This window comes from Dermacentor andersoni, chromosome 2, assembly GCF_023375885.2.
Source record: "Dermacentor andersoni chromosome 2, qqDerAnde1_hic_scaffold, whole genome shotgun sequence".
NCBI lineage: Eukaryota > Metazoa > Arthropoda > Arachnida > Ixodida > Ixodidae > Dermacentor > Dermacentor andersoni.
Genome location: NC_092815.1, coordinates 96,235,192 through 96,257,540, shown reverse-complemented (window position 1 = coordinate 96,257,540; position 22,349 = coordinate 96,235,192). Strand labels below are relative to the sequence as shown.

The 22,349-nt window shown below is 44.2% G+C and overlaps 1 protein-coding gene and 1 long non-coding RNA gene across 3 annotated transcripts in view; one reads left to right on the top strand and one right to left on the bottom strand.

Moving 5' to 3' along the window:
• Nucleotides 1–16,530, bottom strand: part of LOC129387601 (uncharacterized) — a 108,713-nt gene extending 92,183 nt beyond the window's left edge. Inside the window, exon 1 of one of the 2 annotated variants that reach the window (XR_011892801.1) lies at nucleotides 15,982–16,530. This is a non-coding gene — a long non-coding RNA (uncharacterized lncRNA). The other variant, XR_011892802.1, reaches the window with a different exon arrangement.
• The window catches only part of LOC126541594 (calcitonin gene-related peptide type 1 receptor-like), a 214,260-nt gene that overhangs the window by 17,866 nt on the left and 174,045 nt on the right, over nucleotides 1–22,349 (top strand). The window lies entirely within an intron of this gene.

Here is a 22,349-nt window from a genome sequence, read left to right as displayed (position 1 = left end):
TCAATATCCCTGGCACTACTGTTGTTTAGGCTGAGAATTGTAGTAGTTATCTCTCCCTCGTGTACTGGATAAAGAAATATAGAACTGGAATTTTGAGAAATGTATTCAAGATCATTGATCGGTGCGCAGTGTGCTCCAATGTCAACAAAATGTTTGTTAAAAGCGTCTGCAAGTGCTTTGGGCATTACCTCAGTACCATTTAATTTCAAGCTATGCATCTGTTCAGCAGGAATATTGTAATTTAACAGAGATTGCAGGTTTTTCCACGTAACATCCGAAGATGAATTCGAAGAACTAAAGGCATTGAAACAATGCTCGCACCTCGCCTTTTTTAGGTCTTTATCGAGACGATTCCGAATTTTCTTAAAACGGTGGAAAAGTTCTAGATCTTTGGTTTTTATGAATTCAACATATAAAGCATTCTTTTTGCGTATTCGAACAGATAGCTCTGGGGTAATCCATGGCTTACGTATTTTATTTTTCTGTTTTACGCACTTCAACGGAAAACAAGCATCGTATATTGGTTTTAAGAGGCTAAAAAGAGATTCATCAGCGTTATTTGCATCTTTAGATTCCAATACAGTATTCCAGGCTGTTTGCAGGATATTAGTAAGAAACATAAAACGATTTTGTTCAGTTATTGGTTGAAGTTATTGGTTGAAGTGCACCTAATAATACCAGAGTGCGCATAAAGCGGATGATCAAAGACCTGAAGTCACATTTGCGTAACCGCCAACGCAAGCATCGGGCGGTCACCCACAGGGTTGTCTGAACAGACCAATCAAACGCTCTCCTCGTTCATAGGAGGTAACTTTTGTTTGCTTCAAAAACGAATAACATTGCCTACGCTGAGCGGCTTGTCTTATCTAAATGGCTGACAAGAGGCGAGTAGCACGGTCAAGTGGAGAGGGATTTGATGGGGCCGAGCCTCTGCACTGAAAATCGATAACCGCACGAAGAGGGTGGTGCCGGCGTGTGCGATTGGTCCGCTTCCCCTTATTTAACTCGCGGTGGCTGGTCGAAAATAGCGGCGGCATGCAACGGAAGCTTAAGAATGACGCTAAAATGAATCCTCAGCAAAGAAAAGTTGGCAGGACGTGGTCGTAAACGTGCAGAAAGTGTTCGAAAACGTTACGCGGCCACGAAAAAAGTTTTATTATACGCCAATAAACCCATGCTTTCCGGCAGATGCGAGTAGCCAGTGCCTGGGCGATCGACGGCAGCCATCTTTTATTCCTTTCGGAACGGGGCAGCCTGCGGCTGTTCAGAAGAAAACTCCGTTTTGTTCGGCATATTAATGCATCTTTACCGCGTACACGTCACTTTGACGCAGTGAGTTTTTGTGGTTTTGTGACGTCGTGTGACAAGCAGGTGAAATGGCTGCAACCCGAAAGACTTTGACCAATAGCCGAGGGCTAATGGCGAAAAGACGTCGAATCAGAAATAACTATTTGCTTTTGTTCGGTCAAATCAAATATAATCACTGTGCACACGTCATATCATATGGGGAGCTATCGCGGTTTTCATGACGTCTCGTGACAGCCAGGCGAAGTAGGGGTGGTATAAAAAAGTTTTTAACCAATCGCGTGGGGCTGATTGCAGAATTGGAATAGAAAAGTTTGGAATAGTTTCACGATATAGCGCCCCTTGATTCCTTTCCCCCCTACTCCCCAACAGCGGCCGATAGCCATCCCCTTCCTTAAAATAAAAGCTTTATTCAGTCATTCATTTCCCAGAATTTAAGTGTATGGGGTCCTCTATCGGGCCTTTCGAACGTCGCTATTGGAAACGACAAATAAAACTTCAGCGTACTAAAAGTTACAACTTGACAGGTATAATGTGAGCAAACATTAGGAAGAACTCGGAAGGAATATTTTTTCTAACTTGTTTGGGAGTAACTAGTGTATGCAGTATGGTCCTGCACAAAGGGAGGGGGGCGGGATCTCACTTCGTTCTCGCAACTTATCCGGATATTCTCGTTTGAGTGCACAGATAACGGCTCTGTTTTTTGGCTCAAGGCCACTTGAAGGCCGCCGACAGCGGGAGCTAAAAGCATTCCATGCTTAAAACATCAAAATCGCACCAAATTCGACATATTCGTCATCGCATATTCCAAAGCTCAAGCGAGGCAATGTCGAAACTGAGCGCGTCCCGCTGCGCGTCCGACGGCAGCGCCCCGTAAATAAGTGTGGGACGAAGTTCGAATGACAGCATGCCGCGGCAATTCCTGACCCGGCACACAGCCGCACATGCTTGCCAGGCAAAGCGTGCCGCATCAGTAGCTGCCGCGAGTGGCCAGGACGTTTGGTTTCCGACTTCGCGTTTGTCGTCACGGGGCGTTTCGGTCTGGTTTGATAGTGGGGCCGCGTTTCCAGCGCTCCCGCAGCGCTCGGTTTCATTATGGCTTGTTGCATTCACCGTTGACATGCGATTATAAGTAACTCGAATTAGGTGTTACTTTCAAGATTTAAAAAAAAGAAAAGGAAGGAAGGTACATCAAAATAGCACTGCCGTAAGTAAATTAATGGATTTTTGTGAGTTAGTCTCCTTAAGCTTGCGTTAGTTGCGGCAAAGTATGTCCGCCTCGACTAAGAACTCGTCTGCGAAAACGCCACGTTGGCTGCGCTTGTAGCCTTTTTATAATATATGTGTATTGACTAAAAAAAACATCGCGTACATTGTAAAGCAGAAGCGAAACGCAGCGCCGTTTCCTTGATCCCCTTATGCATCAATATGTATTTTGGATATAGGTGTTCCCGTCGTATTCTCGTCCCAACCCCAGCTCGTCACGTTGCTCATCCCAGCGGGTGTATTGCGGCGCCAGAGCTCCAGAACTGGAGTTTTGAAGGCGACTCAGCAGCTCCGCCAATTAACAAATGGGTTTTGTTCGTAGCGCTGAGCAGGCCGGTTGACAAGCAGCAACGCAATCGGTCGGCGCCAACAGCTCGAGCTCTATAAGTAGCTCGCCGCTGAAAGGCTATGGCAGACCTCCTGATGTATGTGTTCATCAGCTTCACTTCAATATATATATATATATTGGCCAAGAAACACTTTTACTGCTTTCTTGTGTCTGCCTCGCCGCTTCACGCCCACACCCGACCCTGCCTGACCGCCCACATTATCTATGTCATGATCAAGACAGGAACTTCGCGCAACAAGAGCAACCTTGTTGACATTCTTGGCGCGTGTTTTCTCTGGCGTGGGGACAAAGAGACTGTGCATGCGGGTATCCAGTCAATGCAAGACATGCAGCGAACCGCAAGCAACCAACGTTGCCTTCTTTCTGTGCCATTTCTACTGCACCTCGATGAAGTGGTTCCAAGCATGGTTCACGTTTTCTTAGAAAAATACTTTGGCAAGCTAGTATGCCTCATCTATACTTTCCCTTTTAGTCATATAGCTAGCGACGCACTGTAAGTGAATTACGACACCCAGGGTATAGCAATTCCTTTCCTGGAGATGGCACGAAGGCGCTGAGAGATATATGCAGTACAAATTACTATTACGAAAAGTATCCAGTAGCCAGCTTTACTACTTGACTAGTGTAGGAACATTCGGCCTGTTCATCTTTGCAGGCAAATAAGAATCTAACTACCCATCGGTGTCACTCAATCGTTCAATCAGGCGTCCTGACAATTAAGGAACTCTATTTCAGCATTGAATATCGTGTAAAATCGTGCAAGCAGCATGTTTTGTAAATGGTCCCGTTGTAAACTGACCTCGCAGTGCGCCGTTAGCCCGACCATCGCATGAGTTTTCGCAGCTACAGGCGCAACTAACGCACACAACGGCACACGTATTGTTAGAAATATCGGCCCGGGCTCACAAAGAATGTTCTTACGCTACAAGTGTTGTATAGGTCCCCGATAATCATGACGTTTGACTTATCAGTCGCGAAGGCAGCCAGAAAATGGCAACCACCGCGTACGAACACAAATCCTCGATATTTAAGCCTTTTGTTAGTACCACTCCTCGGTTTAGAAAGAAGCAAGGCGCCAACATTACGCAACAAATAAATTTCTCCGTTGCTTTATTCTTACTTCATGACGCTGAAAAATAACGCTAAGTTTTGTGACAGTTAGCCTTCTCTGTTAGCCATTTCAGACAGTTGGCGCATGCGCCACGGCGCATATAGAAACAATTGGGTGACAGAAGCAGAAGTGCTCCAGGTTACCCACATCTTAATATCGCTGCTGCTAAAGGGCTGACATTGCACCGCCTTCAAGATCAGCTCTGTTTAACTGGTGGACTACCTCTGTGATCGGCGCAGTCGTTTACAGAACAGTATGTAACGATGCATCATTGTCATCGCGCATACGCCTGCGTAGCGCACACACATAAACACACTTGTCAACTTCGAACGCACACTTGCCCATCTAGAAAAAAATAAAGGGTTGGTGGAAGGGCTGCTGGTAGGGTTGGTGGAAAATTGGGAGGGATCACACTGCCATGCACTTGCGAAATGTTCGGCCAGAAAATCACATAGATACAAGATACTGCTAGTCATCACGGGGCCACGCAATAACTCCCTTAGGTGCTTTTTCCTTCTCTACATCATTTGCGTGCTCAGTGAGCTAAGCTGACACGTTAGTCCTCAACCACTGTAACGTTATTGTCTTACTTTTTTTTTTAAGTATAGCCGGGAGTAGTCTCAGTCCGACGGCAGATTCAAGTCGCGTTAGTCTCGTTTGAGTCGTGGGTTATGGGTGATCCGATTCTAAAATAGGCAAAACTGAAAAAAAAAATGTTGTGTCGGAAAACACACTTGCCCCTTGCCCCGTTCACTGCACATTGTACGACTGAATTCGTACTGTGCTATCGGAGCCACCGATGGTTAGGTGATACGCTACACGAAATTAACGACTTCACACTACAAAAGTACGGTGCTTAACTGTTCTTATAGATGATATTTGCTCTTTCTGCCTCAGGTACCTTTCTATTGCGTCAAAAGCTCTATACCTTTCTTTGTATTTCCTAAGCAACATCGACGAGACGCTCCCACAGATTATCTGTGTCTGCCCGCGATACAGGGCTGAGAGACAAGTGATGTGCAGAGTACTGGACCAGTTGGACAATCGTCCACTATCAGAACTAAAAGCTTTAGGCCAATGCTCCAAAAGAACATCCACGTTGAAGGTCTTACTCGTGCTATTAAGGTCCTTGCGGTCTACGGGGCTTCACGACAGACTCTAAGAATGCCGCCCCCCACCGCTCTGTAATGCAGGCGCTTTGTTCGTGCTTGTCTCCCTTTCTTTCTATCTCCCCCTTCCACTCTGTTTCTCTTTTATCCCCCTTAACCCTTCCCCCTGCGCAGGGTAGCCAACCGGAACTACCTCTGGTTAACCTGCCTGCCTTTCTCTGCATTATTTCTTTCTCTCTCTCTCTATTTTTTCAGAAAAGGCGACCTTAGTACATTGCTAAGCCGTGCTATTCAACAGATTATTCTTGGTGTGCGGCGTATTGTGAATCAGACGGCAGTAAAAAAAAACAATGTTTCCTTTTGTTAAACTTAATTGAATAGATCGGCAGCAGCTGCTTCAAGGTGAAACTTGGTTATAACTAAACACTCAGGTATTCAGCAAAAAAAAAAAACAAGGAACAAAGCCTAACTTACATTATGTTCAACATTATTTGCAGACATACGCATCACAGTGCCACAATCGAAATGTTTGACAGGCCCGGCTGAGCACCTTTGTTTTGTGATGCCGTGAAGTCTCATGCCCAAATGCAAGGAACGTTCACTTTATTGCTTTCATGATTATCACAGCGCAAAAGAAAGAAAGAAAATCAGTGGCGATCTTGCGGCAAATGCGAAAAAAATGCGTTGGCATTACGTCGCGCCTGTTTGAGGTCCCCGGATCCATAATTAAAACTGTGTTCACCACATTGCAAAATGTTGTCCGGCAGCCCACTCGACACACATCCTGCTTCTCACCGTGGTATGGAGCAGACCACAGTCAATTCTACTATATATATACACACACACACACACACACACACACACACACACACACACACACACACACACACACACACACACACACACGCACACGCACACGCACACGCACACGCACGCACACACACACACACACACACACACACACACACACACACACACACATATATATATATATATATATATATATGTATGTATGTATATATATGTAGTTGAAGAAACGAAGGAGCACACTTACGAAAATTGCATTTTTAATGGTTTAACGTTTGGGCCGTGGTACGGCCTTCGTCAGACTACTTTAGTTTATTTGCGTTTATTCTAACGAAGGCCGTGCCACGGCCGAGACGTTAAACCATTAATAAGTGTGCAAGTGTGCTCCACCGTATCTTCAACTACCTATGCACCGGACCTACAGAACCTTTCCTTGTACTATATATATATATATATATATATAAGAATTGGGGATAAAATGGATAGTAACTAACTAACTTGGATAAATAAAATAGTAACTTGCGATTCGCTGGTGATATTGCCTTGCTTAGTAACTCAGGGAACGAATTGCAATGCATGCTCACTGACCTGGAGAGGCAAAGCAAAAGGGCAAGTCTAAAAATTAATCTGCAGAAGACTAAAGTAATGTTTAACAGTCTCGGAAGAGAACAGCAATTTACAATAGGTAGCGAGGCACTGGATGTGGTAAGGGAATACATTTACTAGGTAGGTAGTGACCGCCTGCCTGCCTACCTAGTAGTACTAGGTAGGCAGGTAGTGACCGCGGATCCGGATCATGAGACGGAAATAATCAGAAGAGTAAGAATGGGCTGGGGTGCGTTTGGCAGGCATTCTGAGATCATGAACAGCAGGTTGCCATTATCCCTCAAGAGAAAAGTGTATAACAGCTGTGTCTTACCAGTACTCACATACGGGGCAGAAACTTGTAGGCTTACGAAAAGGGTTCTACTTAAATTTAGGACCACGCAACGAGCTATGGAAAGAGGAATGACAGGTGTAACGTTAAGGGATAAGAAAAGAGCAGATTGGGTGAGGAAACAAACGCGAGTTAATGACATCTTAGTTGAAATCAAGAAAAAGAAATGGGCATAGGCAGGAAATGTAATGAGGAGGGAAGATAACCGATGGTCATTAAGGGTTACAGGCTGGATTCCAAGGGAAGGGAAGTGTAGCAGGGGTCCGCAGAAAGTTAGGTGGGCGGATGAGACTAAGAAGTTTGCAGGGACAACATGGCCACAATTAGTTCATGACCGAGGTAGTTGGAGAAGTATAGGAGGGGCCTTTGCCCGGCAGTGGGCGTAACCAGGCTGATGATATATATATATATATATATATATATACATTCTTCTAACCTTTCCGATGCCCTTTCCCATTTAGCAGAGTGAAAAAAAGTATGTGTCTGTAGAAGATAACCACGGTATAGGTAGAGAGGGCACGGGAAAGCATAAAAGAGTATATATAGATATGTATATATATATATATATATATGTATAGTTGAAGAAACGGAGGTGCACACTTGGCAGGCTCGACAACTTTAGACAATCTCGCGAATGAAAACAAGATAGAAAAATCTGTAGTTAAGTCATTAGTCCCCCTAAGCCCGGTAGCTGGTAGATTTTATCTCCTTCCTAAAATCCATAAAGAAAACAACCCAGGGCGACCAATAGTTTCAGGAATAGGTACCGTCACAGTGAATTTGTCCCGCAATGTAGATGACCTCATCAGTTCAATTCCTCCTAAATTTTCTTCTTATATCAAAGATACTAACCACTTCCTGTCTGATATCGCTGACTTGCGAGTTCCAAGCGATGCTCTTCTAGTCACACTGGACGTGGCGTCGCTGTGCATGAACATTCCCCATACAGATGGGATTCAATCTGTACTCCGTGCATATAACGATTCTGTAGATGACAAACCCATCGACGATTCTACCCTTGGCATAATTCTAACGCTAATCCTTGAATTCAACAACTTTGAATTCGACGGCGAACATTACGTTCAAACCAGTGGTACCTCCATGGGCACAAGAATAGGTCCCAATTATCCTAATATTTTTATGGGCATGCTAGAAAAGAATTTCCTCGATACCCGTGACCTCAAACCATTCTATTACAAACGCTTCATCGATGACATTTTCTTAATTTGGCACCATGGTGAAGCTGCATTACTTTCCTTCATTGCCGACTTTAACAACGCCGCACCGTCAATTTCCTTTTCCCATTCCTATTCATCACTCAGCATAAACTTTCTTGACGTCTCGGTATCTCTGTGCAATGGTAACTTAACGACAAATCTTTACAGAAAGCCCACTGACCGACAGCAATATTTGCATTTCAAAAGCAGCCATGTCAGGCATTGCAAAACGAGCATTCCCTACAGCCAAGCTATCCGGTTCAAAAGAATTTGTTCGGACAATAGTGAATTCACTCGTAACTGTAACCAGCTTCGTAACGCACTAACCGTACAGAAATACCCTTCACAAATAATTGACGATGCCCTTAAACGGGCCGACTGTCTGGACCGGAAAGAACTCATCTGCATGGACAAGCGATCGGCGCCGATTTCACGAACTAACCTTATCCTAACACACTCTGCATCTATTCGTAACGTGTCCCACATTCTCAGGAAGCATTATAACTTACTAGCACAAAGCGACTGTCTTAAACTCATTTTCACAGAATCGCTAAGAGTTGTCTATCGTCGCTCTAGGAATCTGCGTGACTTAGTAACCTCTTCCAAGACTAAAGCGATTGCTCCTGCTGGTTTTCATCCCTGCAATAAGCCCCGTTGTAAAGTTTGTACACACATGACCACATCAAAAACTGCTAGAAGCACAGAATCCATTTTTTCTGTTAAAATCAACGGCGACTTCACTTGCGACAGCACTAACGTCATCTATCTGCTTGAATGTTCAGTGTGTCATATGCAGTATGTCGGTCAGACCGAAGCATCTTTTCGTGTCAGATTAGATAACCACAAAACACACGTTGACAGCTTGGTACACCTTCCATTATCTAAGCATGTTCGACTGCCAGGTCATACGTTTTACAATATCAGTGTAACCATAATACAATCAGGTGTCAAATCACACCATTATCGAGAAGTACGAGAATCCTTTCTCATCCATAAATTTAACACTGTGCCATCCGGTATCAACGAGAGCGTAGGAAAAATTTCGTGCCTTTCTGCCATATCTTGATGTGTATGTTCTTGTACAGAATTGACAAAGCATGCCAAATCAGTTTTGCTATGTCTCAATCGATATTATTTTGTACTTCCTGTGCAATCATCGTGACACGTTAACGATATTTCATGCATATAATTTATCATGCTTAAGTTGCTGCTGTACTGTTTTTTCCTGTTTGCAAGTGTACACCTGCATGTACTACTGATTCGCAGCCCATAAAAGCGGCTGCGAGCTTGTTGTATCTGTGTTTATTCTGACGAAGGCCGTGCCACGGCCGAAACGTTAAAAACATTAAAGATGCAATTTTCCTAAGTGTGCACCTTCGTTTCTTCAACTACCTATGCACCAGACCTACCGACCTTCTCCTTGAAATATATATATATACATATATATATATATATATATATATATATATATATATATATATATATATATATATATATATATATATATATAAATATATTCTTCAATGCTTTCGCATGCCCTCTCTACCTATACCATGGTTATCTTCTACACACACATACTTTTTTCCACTGTGCTAAGTGCTACCACAGAAAAAAAAAGAACGAACATGGGAGCACTAAAAAACTTAATTACAGGATTTTACGTGCCAAAACCACTTTCTGATTATGAAGCACGCCGTAGGGGAGGACTCCGGAAATGTCGACCAGCTGGGGTTCTTTAACGTGCACCTAAATGTAAGTACACGGGTGTTTTCGCAACACGGGTGTTTTCGGGTGTCCCCATCGAAATGCGGCCGCCATGTCCGGGATTCGTTCCCACGATCTTGTTCTCAGCAGCCCAAAATCATAGCCACTGAGCAGCCACGGCGGGTTACACGGGAACAGTAATGAGGAACCACCAACTAAGGCGCTCTTGCAGTCGAGAGTCTGACGAAATCTCGTCAAGTCGCGAAGAATCGCGAAGAAACAGGACATAGGCTGACCGAGGTAAACATCTATTGAAAATGCTACGTTTCGGCCACCAAACGGGAGCCCAACTTCACAATCGTGAATAAGCCTTGGGATCAAGGCCTCTATGTTGGAGCTGAAACGCCAGGTTTTATTAGCTTTCTTTTTTGTTCACCATATTGGGTGCCTGTCCTGTTTCTTCAAGCGCGCTTTTGTAACCTTCTCGTACTCTTGATCAATTCATGTTTCTCCTTGTCTGTGTGATCATCGGCATCATGCTGTCTTAAAGGATGAATGAATATCAACTTACTCTGTTTACATTATCCTTAAATATCTGAACTCGCTGTACCTTTTGGGCAATGAAAAAGCAGCGGGAGTAGTATGTCTTGTCTAAACTTATTTCGTGAACGCCGAAGCTTGCACCAATACGAAAGAGCCGAAAACAAATCATGCATCTGTAGCACAGAGAAAGGAGCCAAATCTATATAAAGCACGCATTGCGTACTAATAATAGTTGCCTGAAGCTTCAGTATATACAGCCAGGCCTATCGAGATCCACTCCTATAACCCGTCACGATATATCATTTCTATTTTTGCTTCTTTTTTGTGTTTGCTTTTTCTGGGTGCTGTAACGTTAAAAGCTGGCACCGGATTAGAAGGAAAAGCTTAATTATGTAGCCACAAGGTGATTCCAAGGCTACTTTCTTTCTTTCTCTCTCCGCATTCCAGAAAAGGCATATCGCTCATATTACGGCCTAGCTCTTATAACTGTTTTGCCTCAATGGGACGCCACCTTCCTTGTTTCGGTGACCTTCACTTTTGTAACTCACGTGTGTGGGTTTTTCTTCTTTCACTTCTTATATTCATCATCAATGTTTTCTTTTAACATTTGAGGTTTCTTTGGAAGACACTGGAAGGCTATGACTCGTGCCATAAATGTATCCTTTGATTTGCAAACCGCGTGATTATGACTCTCACAACGTGAAATGCGTAGTACAGAACAATCTCTCAGTGTAATACCTATGTGTCACCTCAACTCCGATATAGTATGTATATTGCTTAATTATCATTTTTCGTTATTGTTCATCTACTAAGCGACTGCAGCTGTGCATCTCGCGATTTATTTTTTCAGTACATCTATTACACGATTTCGTTGCTGATGCGGACGTTGCATTCAGCTCTGTTTATAGAGTGGAACTGCCTGCAAAGACATACTTGTCTTCACCAAAAAACTTTGGATTTTTGGGCAGGTTTACGCGTGCAACTTCTTTTATCATTACGCAACGCTTGTTTGTACAATATGCAGCAGGAATAAATCGTGGACACTGTGGGACGTTGAGAGAACAATTAGGAGCCTCAAGAACTTATGCGGAGACCGATAAAAGGTGACAAACTCTAGAGTTTTACGCGCCAGAACCACAATCTGATCATGAAGCACGGCCTAGTTGGACGCTCTCGAATAATTTTGACCACCTAGGTTACTCTTTTTTTTTTTTCGACGCACAGCGATAGCACGGTACACGAAGGTTCTTGCGTTCTTCCCCCATCGGAATGCAGTCGCCGCGGCAGGGATCGAACTTGGCGACTTGGGCTACCGCGGCCCATGGGCTACCGCGACGGCTTGAAAAGGAAAAGTACACAAACAAGCAAGTGCTGGGATGTTGCCTTCAGAAAGACGCCAGCTTATTATTCTTGATCAACTCCTTCTCACTGGTATACAGGCTACTGCTTTTGAGGTCATTATCATTATAATATCTTCTTTTCGGCTTTTCGTTGTGTTTCTGCTTTTCGAAATTCTTCGCCTGCACTATTTATACTGCTCCGATTTTTGAATTTGCCGAGCTAATCTGAAGACGCTGCGTCAAAAACTTGTTGATTCTTTGATATACGCATGATGTCCGTTTTTTGTATGATCGGTTTACGTCATGTAAAGCAGATATTAACCCTACCGGATCGCTTGAAAAGAAGAATCTTAATAAAACAGTTCTTCTGTGCTGTACGAGAGTGTCACAAGAAACAACGGCGTTATAGATTGATAAACATTCATTTCATTACTGGTGGACTAAATCATTTGCAGATAATTTCATTGGAAACGAAAAAAAATGCTAGAAGTCATAACTGAGCGTCTTATCTGCAGCACATAGAGCGCAGCGCAATTTTTTTAACGGAGAAAACCCAGCCCAAGATATCTACTGATGACAGTGAATCCGAGAAAATTCTGATTAACAAGGAAGCATAGTAAAATGATTCTGCCCGTTTCTCTGCATTTCAGGCGTAGCGTGCAGTTATGCGAAATTTGCGAACCACCGAAGCTGTAAACAACGTCGTAAGAAAACTTCGGGCAAAGACTTTATTGCATCACTCATCGTCAGTTAGCCACGACGGTCACAATGGCTTTGTGGTTGATATGTGACATACACTGATCGGCATACCCGCAACTGCAGACGCATTCTTTGATAATGTCAAATCGATGCACGTGCGCCGCTGGGTGGCCGCTTGGGCCGGATCGGTGCGGCATCGCAAGCGAAATGTTTCCAACAGGAAACGTGTACAGCACTCCCTTTTCGGTCCCGACACATCCACATTGAAATCACCCACAATGACCATATAGGGGTAGTGTCATCGCAACTAACCCCCGCAAAGGGAGTAGCCATAAACCTTTCGACATCGTATTTCGACATCGAAGAGACCTTTGCGTCTTCTCGCCGCAATCTCCGGTTCGCGATACGCGTCGTGTCCCGTCTGGCCTCCCGCTTGCGGTCGGCTTCTCGGCACGATCTTCGGTGGCGTTTGCCGCACACCGCCGTCGCGCTCTCGCCTCAGTTCGCGCCGTTGCGCTTCGTAAGCGAGCTGCTCTTCGGGAGTCCCAACCACGCGTGGCCTTCCCATCGCAATTCACATTCAACACTACCAGACTAGGTTTCTCCGGGGCAGCCGATGACAGTCCTCGACATGCCAGGGGCGCTATAACGTGAATCTATTCCAAACTTCTCTATTACAATTCTGCAATCAGCCCTCCGCAATTGGTCAAAATCTTTTTTGGACCACCCCCCCTTCGCCTGTCTGTCATGCGACATCCCGAAAACCGGGATAGCTCCCATTCTGACATGACGTGAACACACTGATCTCGCATTATTCAACTGATCAGAAGAAAAATAATTATTTCTGATTTGACGCCTTTTTGCCATTAACCCCCTGATATCGGTCAAAAGGAATGAGGCTGCACCCACTTAACCTATCTATCACTCGACGTCACAAAACCGCGAAAACTCATTGCGTCAAAGTGACATCTACGCGTTAAAGATACATTAATATGCCGAACAAAACTGGATTTTTTTCTGAATAGCTGGAGACTGCCCCGTTCCGAAAGATATAGAAGATGGCTGACGCCGATCGCTCAGCACTGGCTTTTCGCATCTGCCGGAGAGCATCGGTTTATTTGTGTACAATAAAACGTTTTGCGTGGCCGTATAACCTTATCGAACCCTTTCGGCACATATACAACGTCGCTCTGCCATCTCTTCTTTGCTAAGGATCCGTTCTGGTGGCATTTTTAACTGTCCGTTGCACGCCGCCGCGATTTTAGACAAGCCACGGCAAGCAAAGTAAGGGAAAGCCGAGAAATCGCAGACGCCGGCATGTTCTCTTCATCCGGTTATCTTTTTGTCACTGCGCTGGCTAGGCCCCATTCAAACCCTCTTCACTTGATCGTGCTCCTCGCCTTTTGTCAGCCAATAAGAAAAACCGCTCAATGTAGGCAATGTTATTCGTTTTGAAAGCAGACCTATAAACCTCCTATAAGCGAGCAGAGCGTTTGATTCGGCTTTTCAGGCAACGCTGCGGCTCACCGGCCGATGCTTGCGTCGGTGGTTACGTAAATTCAGCGTCAAGAGATTGGAATAAAAACATAATGGAATAGTTTTACGCTATAGCGCCCCTGTTCTGTATGTTTAGTGCGTGATTTCAAAGAATGCAAGCAATGTTCGCTTCACTTTACTGAGTGCTTGTAGCCTCTTCCTTACGGGGCTGTGAGGCATTCCATTTGTTGCTTGCTTACGGGGTATTACTGCTTACATGGGTAGAGCTACTGATGATGATAGTTTTTGCGTGCGGACACGAAAATGATATGGTACCCCAGTCATATACAGCTCCTCTGCAAAACGCAATAACAGGTCAAATCGTTTTCCGTCTGTGTTCGCGGACACTTATGCACATATTTGTGGTTTGCGAAAATAAAGGTACGTCATAAGCTTCGCTTGTTGCTAGAAATGTTAAATGCGGATTATTCAGCCCCCCCCCCTCCTCCACCCCCTACAAGGAGTAAGACGCCCTCTACGCCATAATTTTTTCGCGCGTAAAAAATGTGTTACATTCAGTTTTGTCGCGATAGCGTTAAAGGCCTCGTGGTGCAGAAAATCCGGTGTCGGCGTCCAGTGTCGGCTGTCCTGTGAGCAGTGAGCGAGAATAGCTGGGTATATTCTATACAGCACTAAAGTTATTTTATCATTAAGGTTGCTCAGACCTTCTATCGTATTCTTTACAAAGTTATAGATATATATATTCCTCTGTATTTTGAGAATGACGGCCCCCAAACAAATGTCATGAAACAAAACATCGATAGGGCATGACGTTTGTGTTGAATATTTTCTCCCTGTACAGGGTAGCCAACCGGAGATAACCTCTGATTAATCTCCCGGTCTTTCCTTTGCCTTTCTCTCTTTTTCTCTTCTAAAACTGAAATATTAGAAGTGCGAAAACAAAAAAGAAAAGACCGGCCCACTTAAGAGGACGTGTTTCTACGAGAAAGCTTGCCTTATTTCACGCATATCTAGCCTTTGCCGCCAGCGTTTCTCGGTAAACATTACGGTTACATAAGGTGCAGTTGCCGGGAAGCGTGAGACGCATGTCAGGGATCTTTGAATGCTATCACATTCCACTCTTAAAGGCAAACCCTAAGCGTCCTTCAATTTTTTCTTACATGATTGACGTAATTTTCTCGCGTGTTTCATTTTTCTTTTCTTTTTTTACACCTCTAGAAATTCAACCACTCTTGCCGTTTTTGTTTTAATTTCTTTTTTGTCGCTAATGGGAGAACCTCGAAACGCTACCACAGCTTCTATATCTTCACCTCGATAATCGTTAAACGATGTATAATGAACACGCAAAAACAAGGAAGGAAAGGTAAATAGCACTAATAATTCTGCACGTCTATGAAAACTGTAAGAATAGCATCAAGAACACCGACCACAGCGCAGAGGGAATTCCTAAAATCTCTCGTTGTTTTCTAAGTGCAATATTAGTCGACAATCGAGTCTTCACGTAGAATGCTTGAATTTGCACATGACAGGAGCACTAAAAATAATGTGAAGGCTTTCAGCCAGTTCCCCACGGTCCCCACCGCTTTACAATGGGTAATTTTAAGCTTGGTAATTGCGTACTTCGGATTTCTACCACTCATATTTTAAAGGAGTCACTTGAATTTACACTGAATCTATAATCCCTATCGGGAAAATTTCACCTGGATACCTCCACGGTCCTCTCTGTGGCGGTTGTTTACAATTGCCTGCACTTCACCGGCTACCTTGGCATGGCGCCCCTTCTCGCTATCGTAGTGAATTGAAGGTTCTGTAATTATGATGCGCTTGGAGGAGCTAACAGACGATTTGTGGGTCTCACTGATACCTTCACTCAGTCTAATGCCTATCTAAACATGGTCCATGTCAGTACATACATTCTGCTGCCTCTGACGTTCCTTCGCAAATACGTTTAGGAATATTATCTTCGACAGCGACCATTTAGTTCAGTACGTCACTGGAGGTTCTGTTCACCCGACTAAACTGGACGAAAGAGGCGACGGCAAAGCATTCGTGTGGTCTTAATAGCTGGCGCTGTAAGAGGAACAGCCACGTCCTCACCACGGCTTCCTTCGGCTACGCATCTGTCGCCCCAGGGGAGCACGCACGTGGAACTCCGTGCAGAAAAAGTCAGGCGCCTTGACTGGAAGGCCGCATCCGCTGGCCGCTTCGTATCGTGACACGCGGCGCGAGAGCAGCTGTTGGTATTAGGCGCTCGCTGCCCCCTTGTTTAAGAAACAATGGAACGCGCGGTGGGGGTAACATGCGGACGCGAGAAACGAGGGGTACATGAAAAAAAAAAAAAGCCTGCAGGCAGTGCGTCATCTGACGCAGTACAGCAAAGTACCGTCCAGGCGTACGCGATGGAGGGATTCACTTTGTTGTGTTGAACGTTGGCTGCACGATGGTATAGGCAACTTTGTTTCTAGACAATGGTGCGCCGTAAAGGTGAGCTTTACTCGACAGAGCAAGCATCGTCTCTGACTGCTCGAATAAGCGCCACTGTATACTGTAAGCGCTTCAGTCAGAACTCCGAGTCCGAGGATGACGACGATGTGAAGCGATAAAATCTCAATCACTGCAAATTCCGCTATGTCCGGCATCCCAGGTTTAGTGTGGTTCCGCATTTCATCGCTCTCATTTTTTAATTTTTGTTACAAATGTATCATCTTAAGCATAGTGTACTTTGTGTTCAGGAAGCTATCAGCCGCATTACTCAAGCCAGATAAAGGTGTTATTATTTCTTTATCTTTTTGCGAGTCTTGACCAAAAGCCCTCGTTCACACCAACAAGCAGAAATGTTGCTAAAGTGGAATTCATCGCAGGCTCCAAATATATCGTGTGCGTGCGTAGTTTTCTATTGCTCGCCGTTGCATACAACTCCGTAGATGTTATTTCAAAGCTGCATAATTTGATCGATGCAGCGGCTCCTCTAGGGTTCTGTAAAACTCGCTCATTTAAGTAACCGCACGCCGTGTACTCTGTGGGAACAGTCCACACGTGCGTGCGGCCACGTCGTGCTCTTGACGCTTCCCTCATAAGCGCTTGCGCGCTGCATCAGTTTGTTACGTCACTGCGGGAATAAAAAGCTAAAAACATCAGCGTATGTGCGGTACCGGACTCTCTGTGTCCTGGTCGGTGCACCCGGACTGTGTGACGTGGCATCCCATTGCGTAACTTGATGCCATGAGCTGCTGCCTCAATCGTGTTAGATCTCGAAGCCTGCTGCCATGGCTGCCGTTTTCATTCGTGTAAGACCCGCGCTTGTTTGTTTCGAAATATTGAAAGGTTGCAGGGCCTAAATGAACGAGGCTTGTGTCCAGCTGCTGACGCCTTTGCGCAACGCATGGTACGAATTGATTGACAGATTGATTGACATTAGTTAGTTAGTTGGTCGGTCGGTCGGTCGGTCAGCTAATCAGTCAGTCAGTTAGTCAGTTAGTTAATTAGTTAGTTAGTTAGTTCATAAAGTTGAACGTCTCACTGGGGCTATGAAGCACATCGCAGTGGAAGGCTCAGGACTCATTCAGACCACTTACTTTTCTTTAACGTGCACCTAAATGTACGCGCACGAGCGTTCTTGTATTTCGCCCCCATCTAGATGCGGCCGCTGCTGCAAGGACTCGAACTCGACACCTCGTATTGAGCAGAAGAACGCCATTATTACTGATCCGTCACGGCTGGTGCAGTTAACTATTCCACCACTAAATACTTCGGTTTCAAAACAGTTACACTGTATTCTTCGTCGTTTTCGCTCTCGCTGTAGATGGTCTGCTTGAGCGTACGCTTTGAAGCGCGCGTTTTCATGTTTTTTTTAATACATTAGTGATGGAGTTTAACGCCGAAAGCACCACATGGTTAATGAGAGAGGACTTCTGTTTATTGTTGATCACTTTAGGTACATTGACATCCTTCGAGATAAATATATGTGCACTAACATTGGATTATGACCACATTCAAATGCGATTGCCGGGCCTGCTAACGCCATGCTGCAACTTAACAATTTGTGCAGAAATAAATGTTCTACTTACACGAGTGTATACGGTATGCGTCTCTGTCTGTGTCTAAATGTGCGTGGTCGAGACTGGGGCGTATCGCAGGGTTCAGCTATTCCGGGTAACATTGATTGGGCCTGCACAGAAAAGCGGTGGGAGTCCTGCTCGTTAACATGCGACACCACAAAGAGGCCACGGCTCCTTAGCAGCGGCCTGTCTGAAAAAGGTGCACTCCTGACTGCACAAGTGAGTGAGTTCTCCATAGGGAGTCTCACAGGAACTAATCCTTGAGACACCGCACACTGGTTCAACTCGAAGGCCCACACAAGTAGAACAGTGCAGAACGCACTTTCTAAACGCTTCTTGGGGGACCATTCTTGCGCTATCGTGCCCGAGGGTTTTCTCAAAAGAGCTGCTTTTGTAACAATTTAACCTTAGTAAGATGGGTCTCGTGTGGCTAAATTTCTCGTCTATAGGCTAAAGAAAAAAGAAAATAGATAAAAGAGAAGAGTGATGCACAGCTGCAGTTCAGTAAAAGAAAAATAAGGAAAAAAGATGTCTTGGTGGAGAAGCGCATCCGATGTTTCGTCGCAAGGAAAAGAAGAAAAGGCAGTATACATGTGGAACCTTGAAGGATCACAACCCAATTTCATGCAAAGCTGCTTCTTTCCAGCGGTTGCTGTGAGAATTTCAGCTGCCTGTAATTAAATCACATACTTACGCGTGTAACTCACCCTTTTGAGAACTTGCGGACGTATACTGCTTTCGAACAGTCATTAAGTGGAACCGTTAGCCTCCTGTGTAAATACGAGAGAACGAAGAAATTTGCTTCTTTTTTTCTTCTCGGTGAATATTGCACCAAATTTGATAAGGTTTGTTACATTTAAAAGAAAAGATTAAAGTGTAGTCATTGTAGGAACAACGTTCTTGTTATTTAGGCCGCTAAGTTTTTTTATCTGTTCGAAATTAAAAAAAAAAAGATGAAAGAAATTCGTGTCATGTTTACAAATCTGTAACTCAGCAATTAAGGACGGTCTCACGATTGTGTAGACCACACATAAGAATACGTCTAAAGCGGGCAAAATTTAGGTATTATGCAATGCTCTGAAACTTACTAGTAATTTGTGGGTAAGACTTTTGAAGAACCCTCGTACGCATTGCAACACTTTCACGTAAGCAGTAAATTTGAATATCAGATTAATCCGATTAAGATGCTCTAGCAAATGCATTTTACAGAACTGCGATAATTCTTTGTGCGGAGCTACGCATTTGTAAACTTCGTGCTTCATGTCTCTTTTCTGGACTTAGCCGCTGTTAGGAACATTGGTAAAAAATTCGAGGTCTTAAATTATGCAATCGGCTTTCTAGATTCACTAGATTCTAACTTTCTCTTTCAAGTGAAACAAGCTTTGTTCATATGAACAAGCATTTCACAAGTTTCATGAAAGCATTCCTGCGTTTTAGGTGTAATTAATTATTGAAATCGCAGTTGGCCCCGCGATAAAGCTTCCTCTTAAAGGGACGCGGACGCACTTTTTATCGAACAGGGGAAATGTATTTGAAGTTGAAATAGAATATTTCGTGAACAATTTGCCTCAAGAAATAGTACTTCAATGCGTTCAGCAGACGCGGAATTATTGGCTATCAAACACGGCCTCCGCTGTGCTCTCGCTCCTTCTTCAATGCCTTGCGCTGCGAAGGCTGCGGCGCCGTGCACGACGTGCCCATGGCCTTCTACACGTCACCGTGGCGCGCAGTTCAAATGTCATTTTCGGTGTTAACGTGGATGCGACTACTTCAGATTTTGGTGCCGACGACGCGCTAATCGTAAGCCAAACGCGGTTGTCCTCAGCGAGCCGCAGTGCCCATAGCCAGTAGACTCGCCGCGGCACCCCGTGGCGGCCGTGGTATCTACGCTACGTAGCAGACCGCAGCTACCAATAGCAGCCGTGTATGGCAATCCGCTTTATTACGAAATAAAGCCTCCAGAAGAGACTGAGGAGCAGATTTCTGTTGAAAAGAGAGCGTTTGAGAAAAAGGCGACTAAGCGCTCCACTTGCGAGCTCTATAGGCACCGCGTACGACAGCAAGACTTGGCTGAGATGTTTACAGCAGCGTATGCTATCCGCGGACTATGTTATATCACCAAGCCCGTGGAATGATTTAGGACCCCTTAAAAAATTTGGATCGTAAGAACATGGGCCATAATGTTCCCCAGATCTTCAATGAATTTAATCTCGCTAGCATTATTAGTTCCCTACGGACAGCTAGCCAAATTCAGCGGCGTTCGTAAAGTACTCTTATAAAGGTCGAGAGGGCGCGTGTACGTGACCTATTTTAACAGCAGAAATTGTCCACGTACTTCGAACTGCCATGTGTATGACCTATAACCCACCTCTTAGTTTATGTTTTACCAAATATCACGAGGATTCCAAAGTTAACCCCACAAAGCCAGATATATCATTTTGATATTAATAAGAGCAGCATTCCGGGCAAGTTTGTAATCCATTACTCAAATGGTATTACGCAACAAAAAACGACACGGACGTGAGAGGGCGACACGCCAAGCGCACATATCGCTTGGTGTGTCGTCCTCACACGACCGTGTCGTTTTTTGTTGTGCAATATCATTTGAATCATTTTGATATGCCAAGTTTGATAGCTCCGAAACACCATAGTGGTTTTTTTGATAAACTGAGGCTACGTTTCAGATATAGTTTAGAAAGCGGTTTACTACTTAATTCTTACACTATTTTTTAACTCGAATAACATTTCATTTATTTTTTGGTACCAATGTGTTCCCCGTGGCCAGAAATAAAGGTTAAGAAGTTGGGTTTCGGCTTTATCGTGTTAACTCACAAAATACAGCGGGAAAATCTACTACATACCTCTATAACGCACGAATATAGGAACAAGGAGACGGTGCAGTAATCATTAACAACGCTTAGGCCAGAAAGGTTAAACTTTTGGTACACATTGCACTTTACGTGCCCTCGTATTTCCACGAAATGTAAGCATCGGTGTGACGTGGAGCTCTCTCAGCACATTGGGACACGTAGCCTTAAATTGGCCACATTACGCTTCTGAGTACTTATTAACAATTATTTTACAAAGACTGCATTAGATCCACACACATTAGACTTTGCTTATAAATTTGACATTGCGTTTCCCCTATATTCGATGAAACTTATTTCGCTGGTATTTGTTGCCCTCGCAGGACAGTGAGCTAGGCCATTCGTAAAACAGACTCATAACCCTCCATAGCGAACGCGTACGCAATTTATTGCAATAGCAGCAATTTGTTCCCCAACTGCCATCTTTGCCTGCAAATCACCTATAGCGTGGTGCTTAGTTTCATCAAACGTAAACAAGGTGACTCATTGAACTTTTTCAGACAACTCCTAGGAAACATACTACGAGCCACGCATAACGCATGAAAATGCCGAAAACAACGATGTTTCATAAAATATTTGCAACACTCCTAATTAAGCCAGAAAGTTTAAAGCTTTGCAACACAATGCCACCAAATATAGATTTGGTGTAAAGTACAGAGGTTTCTGGGGGCAAAGGGAAACATAGCTAATAGCGGCCGTACGTGAAAATCTCATAATGTTGCTTAAGATTTGTTTTCAAAGGGCATTATTTTATTCAGACGAATTTATGTTTGCTAACTCATTTGCTGTACTGAACCACCCATATTTTTTTTAAAGAAGTGATCTCAGCGACATATGTAGGTACGTCAGGGCAGCGGGATAAATTTTCCACCACTCGCAAAGCACACTCATGGCGCTCGGAAGCACATCAAGGCGTTATTTATTACTAAGTCCGCAATTATCCCGCACACTTTGCCTAAGCAACGCCCTTAGGTGCCCATTAGTGTCGCCAAATATACACTAGGTGTAACGTAATGTTCCATCCAGAAAGTGGTTCAACATAGCGTGAAATGGCCTATAACGCTTTTGAGCACTTGCTGACGGAATTGGTCTATAAATTCTGTATGTAATGCAGGCGCGTTTAGCTCCGCATGTTGATCTTATATAGCGGTCTCCTCATTTTTGCTAAGCTTCATCTCAGCGGCACTTGTGTATATGTCATGGCAGCGGGCTAACTTTCGCGCCTTTCGTAAAACACACTCGTAAATCTCCGGAGCACTTGCATGTGTAATTTATTGCAAGATTGGCAATAACCCCATTTTGAACTTTTCCCACATATCACTTATGACGTCTTCCCCTGTGTCCCGAGTGTCCTCCACGGAAGCCGCCAGCAACAAACCTCGTATAACGTATGGAAATATAGGGGGGCAAAAGAGAGGCTTGAGTAGTATTTGAAACTCCCCTAATTAAGATAGGAACGTCAAAGGTAACCCAGAGATTACACTTATACCATGAAATATGATAACTATGTAACACATCAGAATCATGAAACGCGCTCACG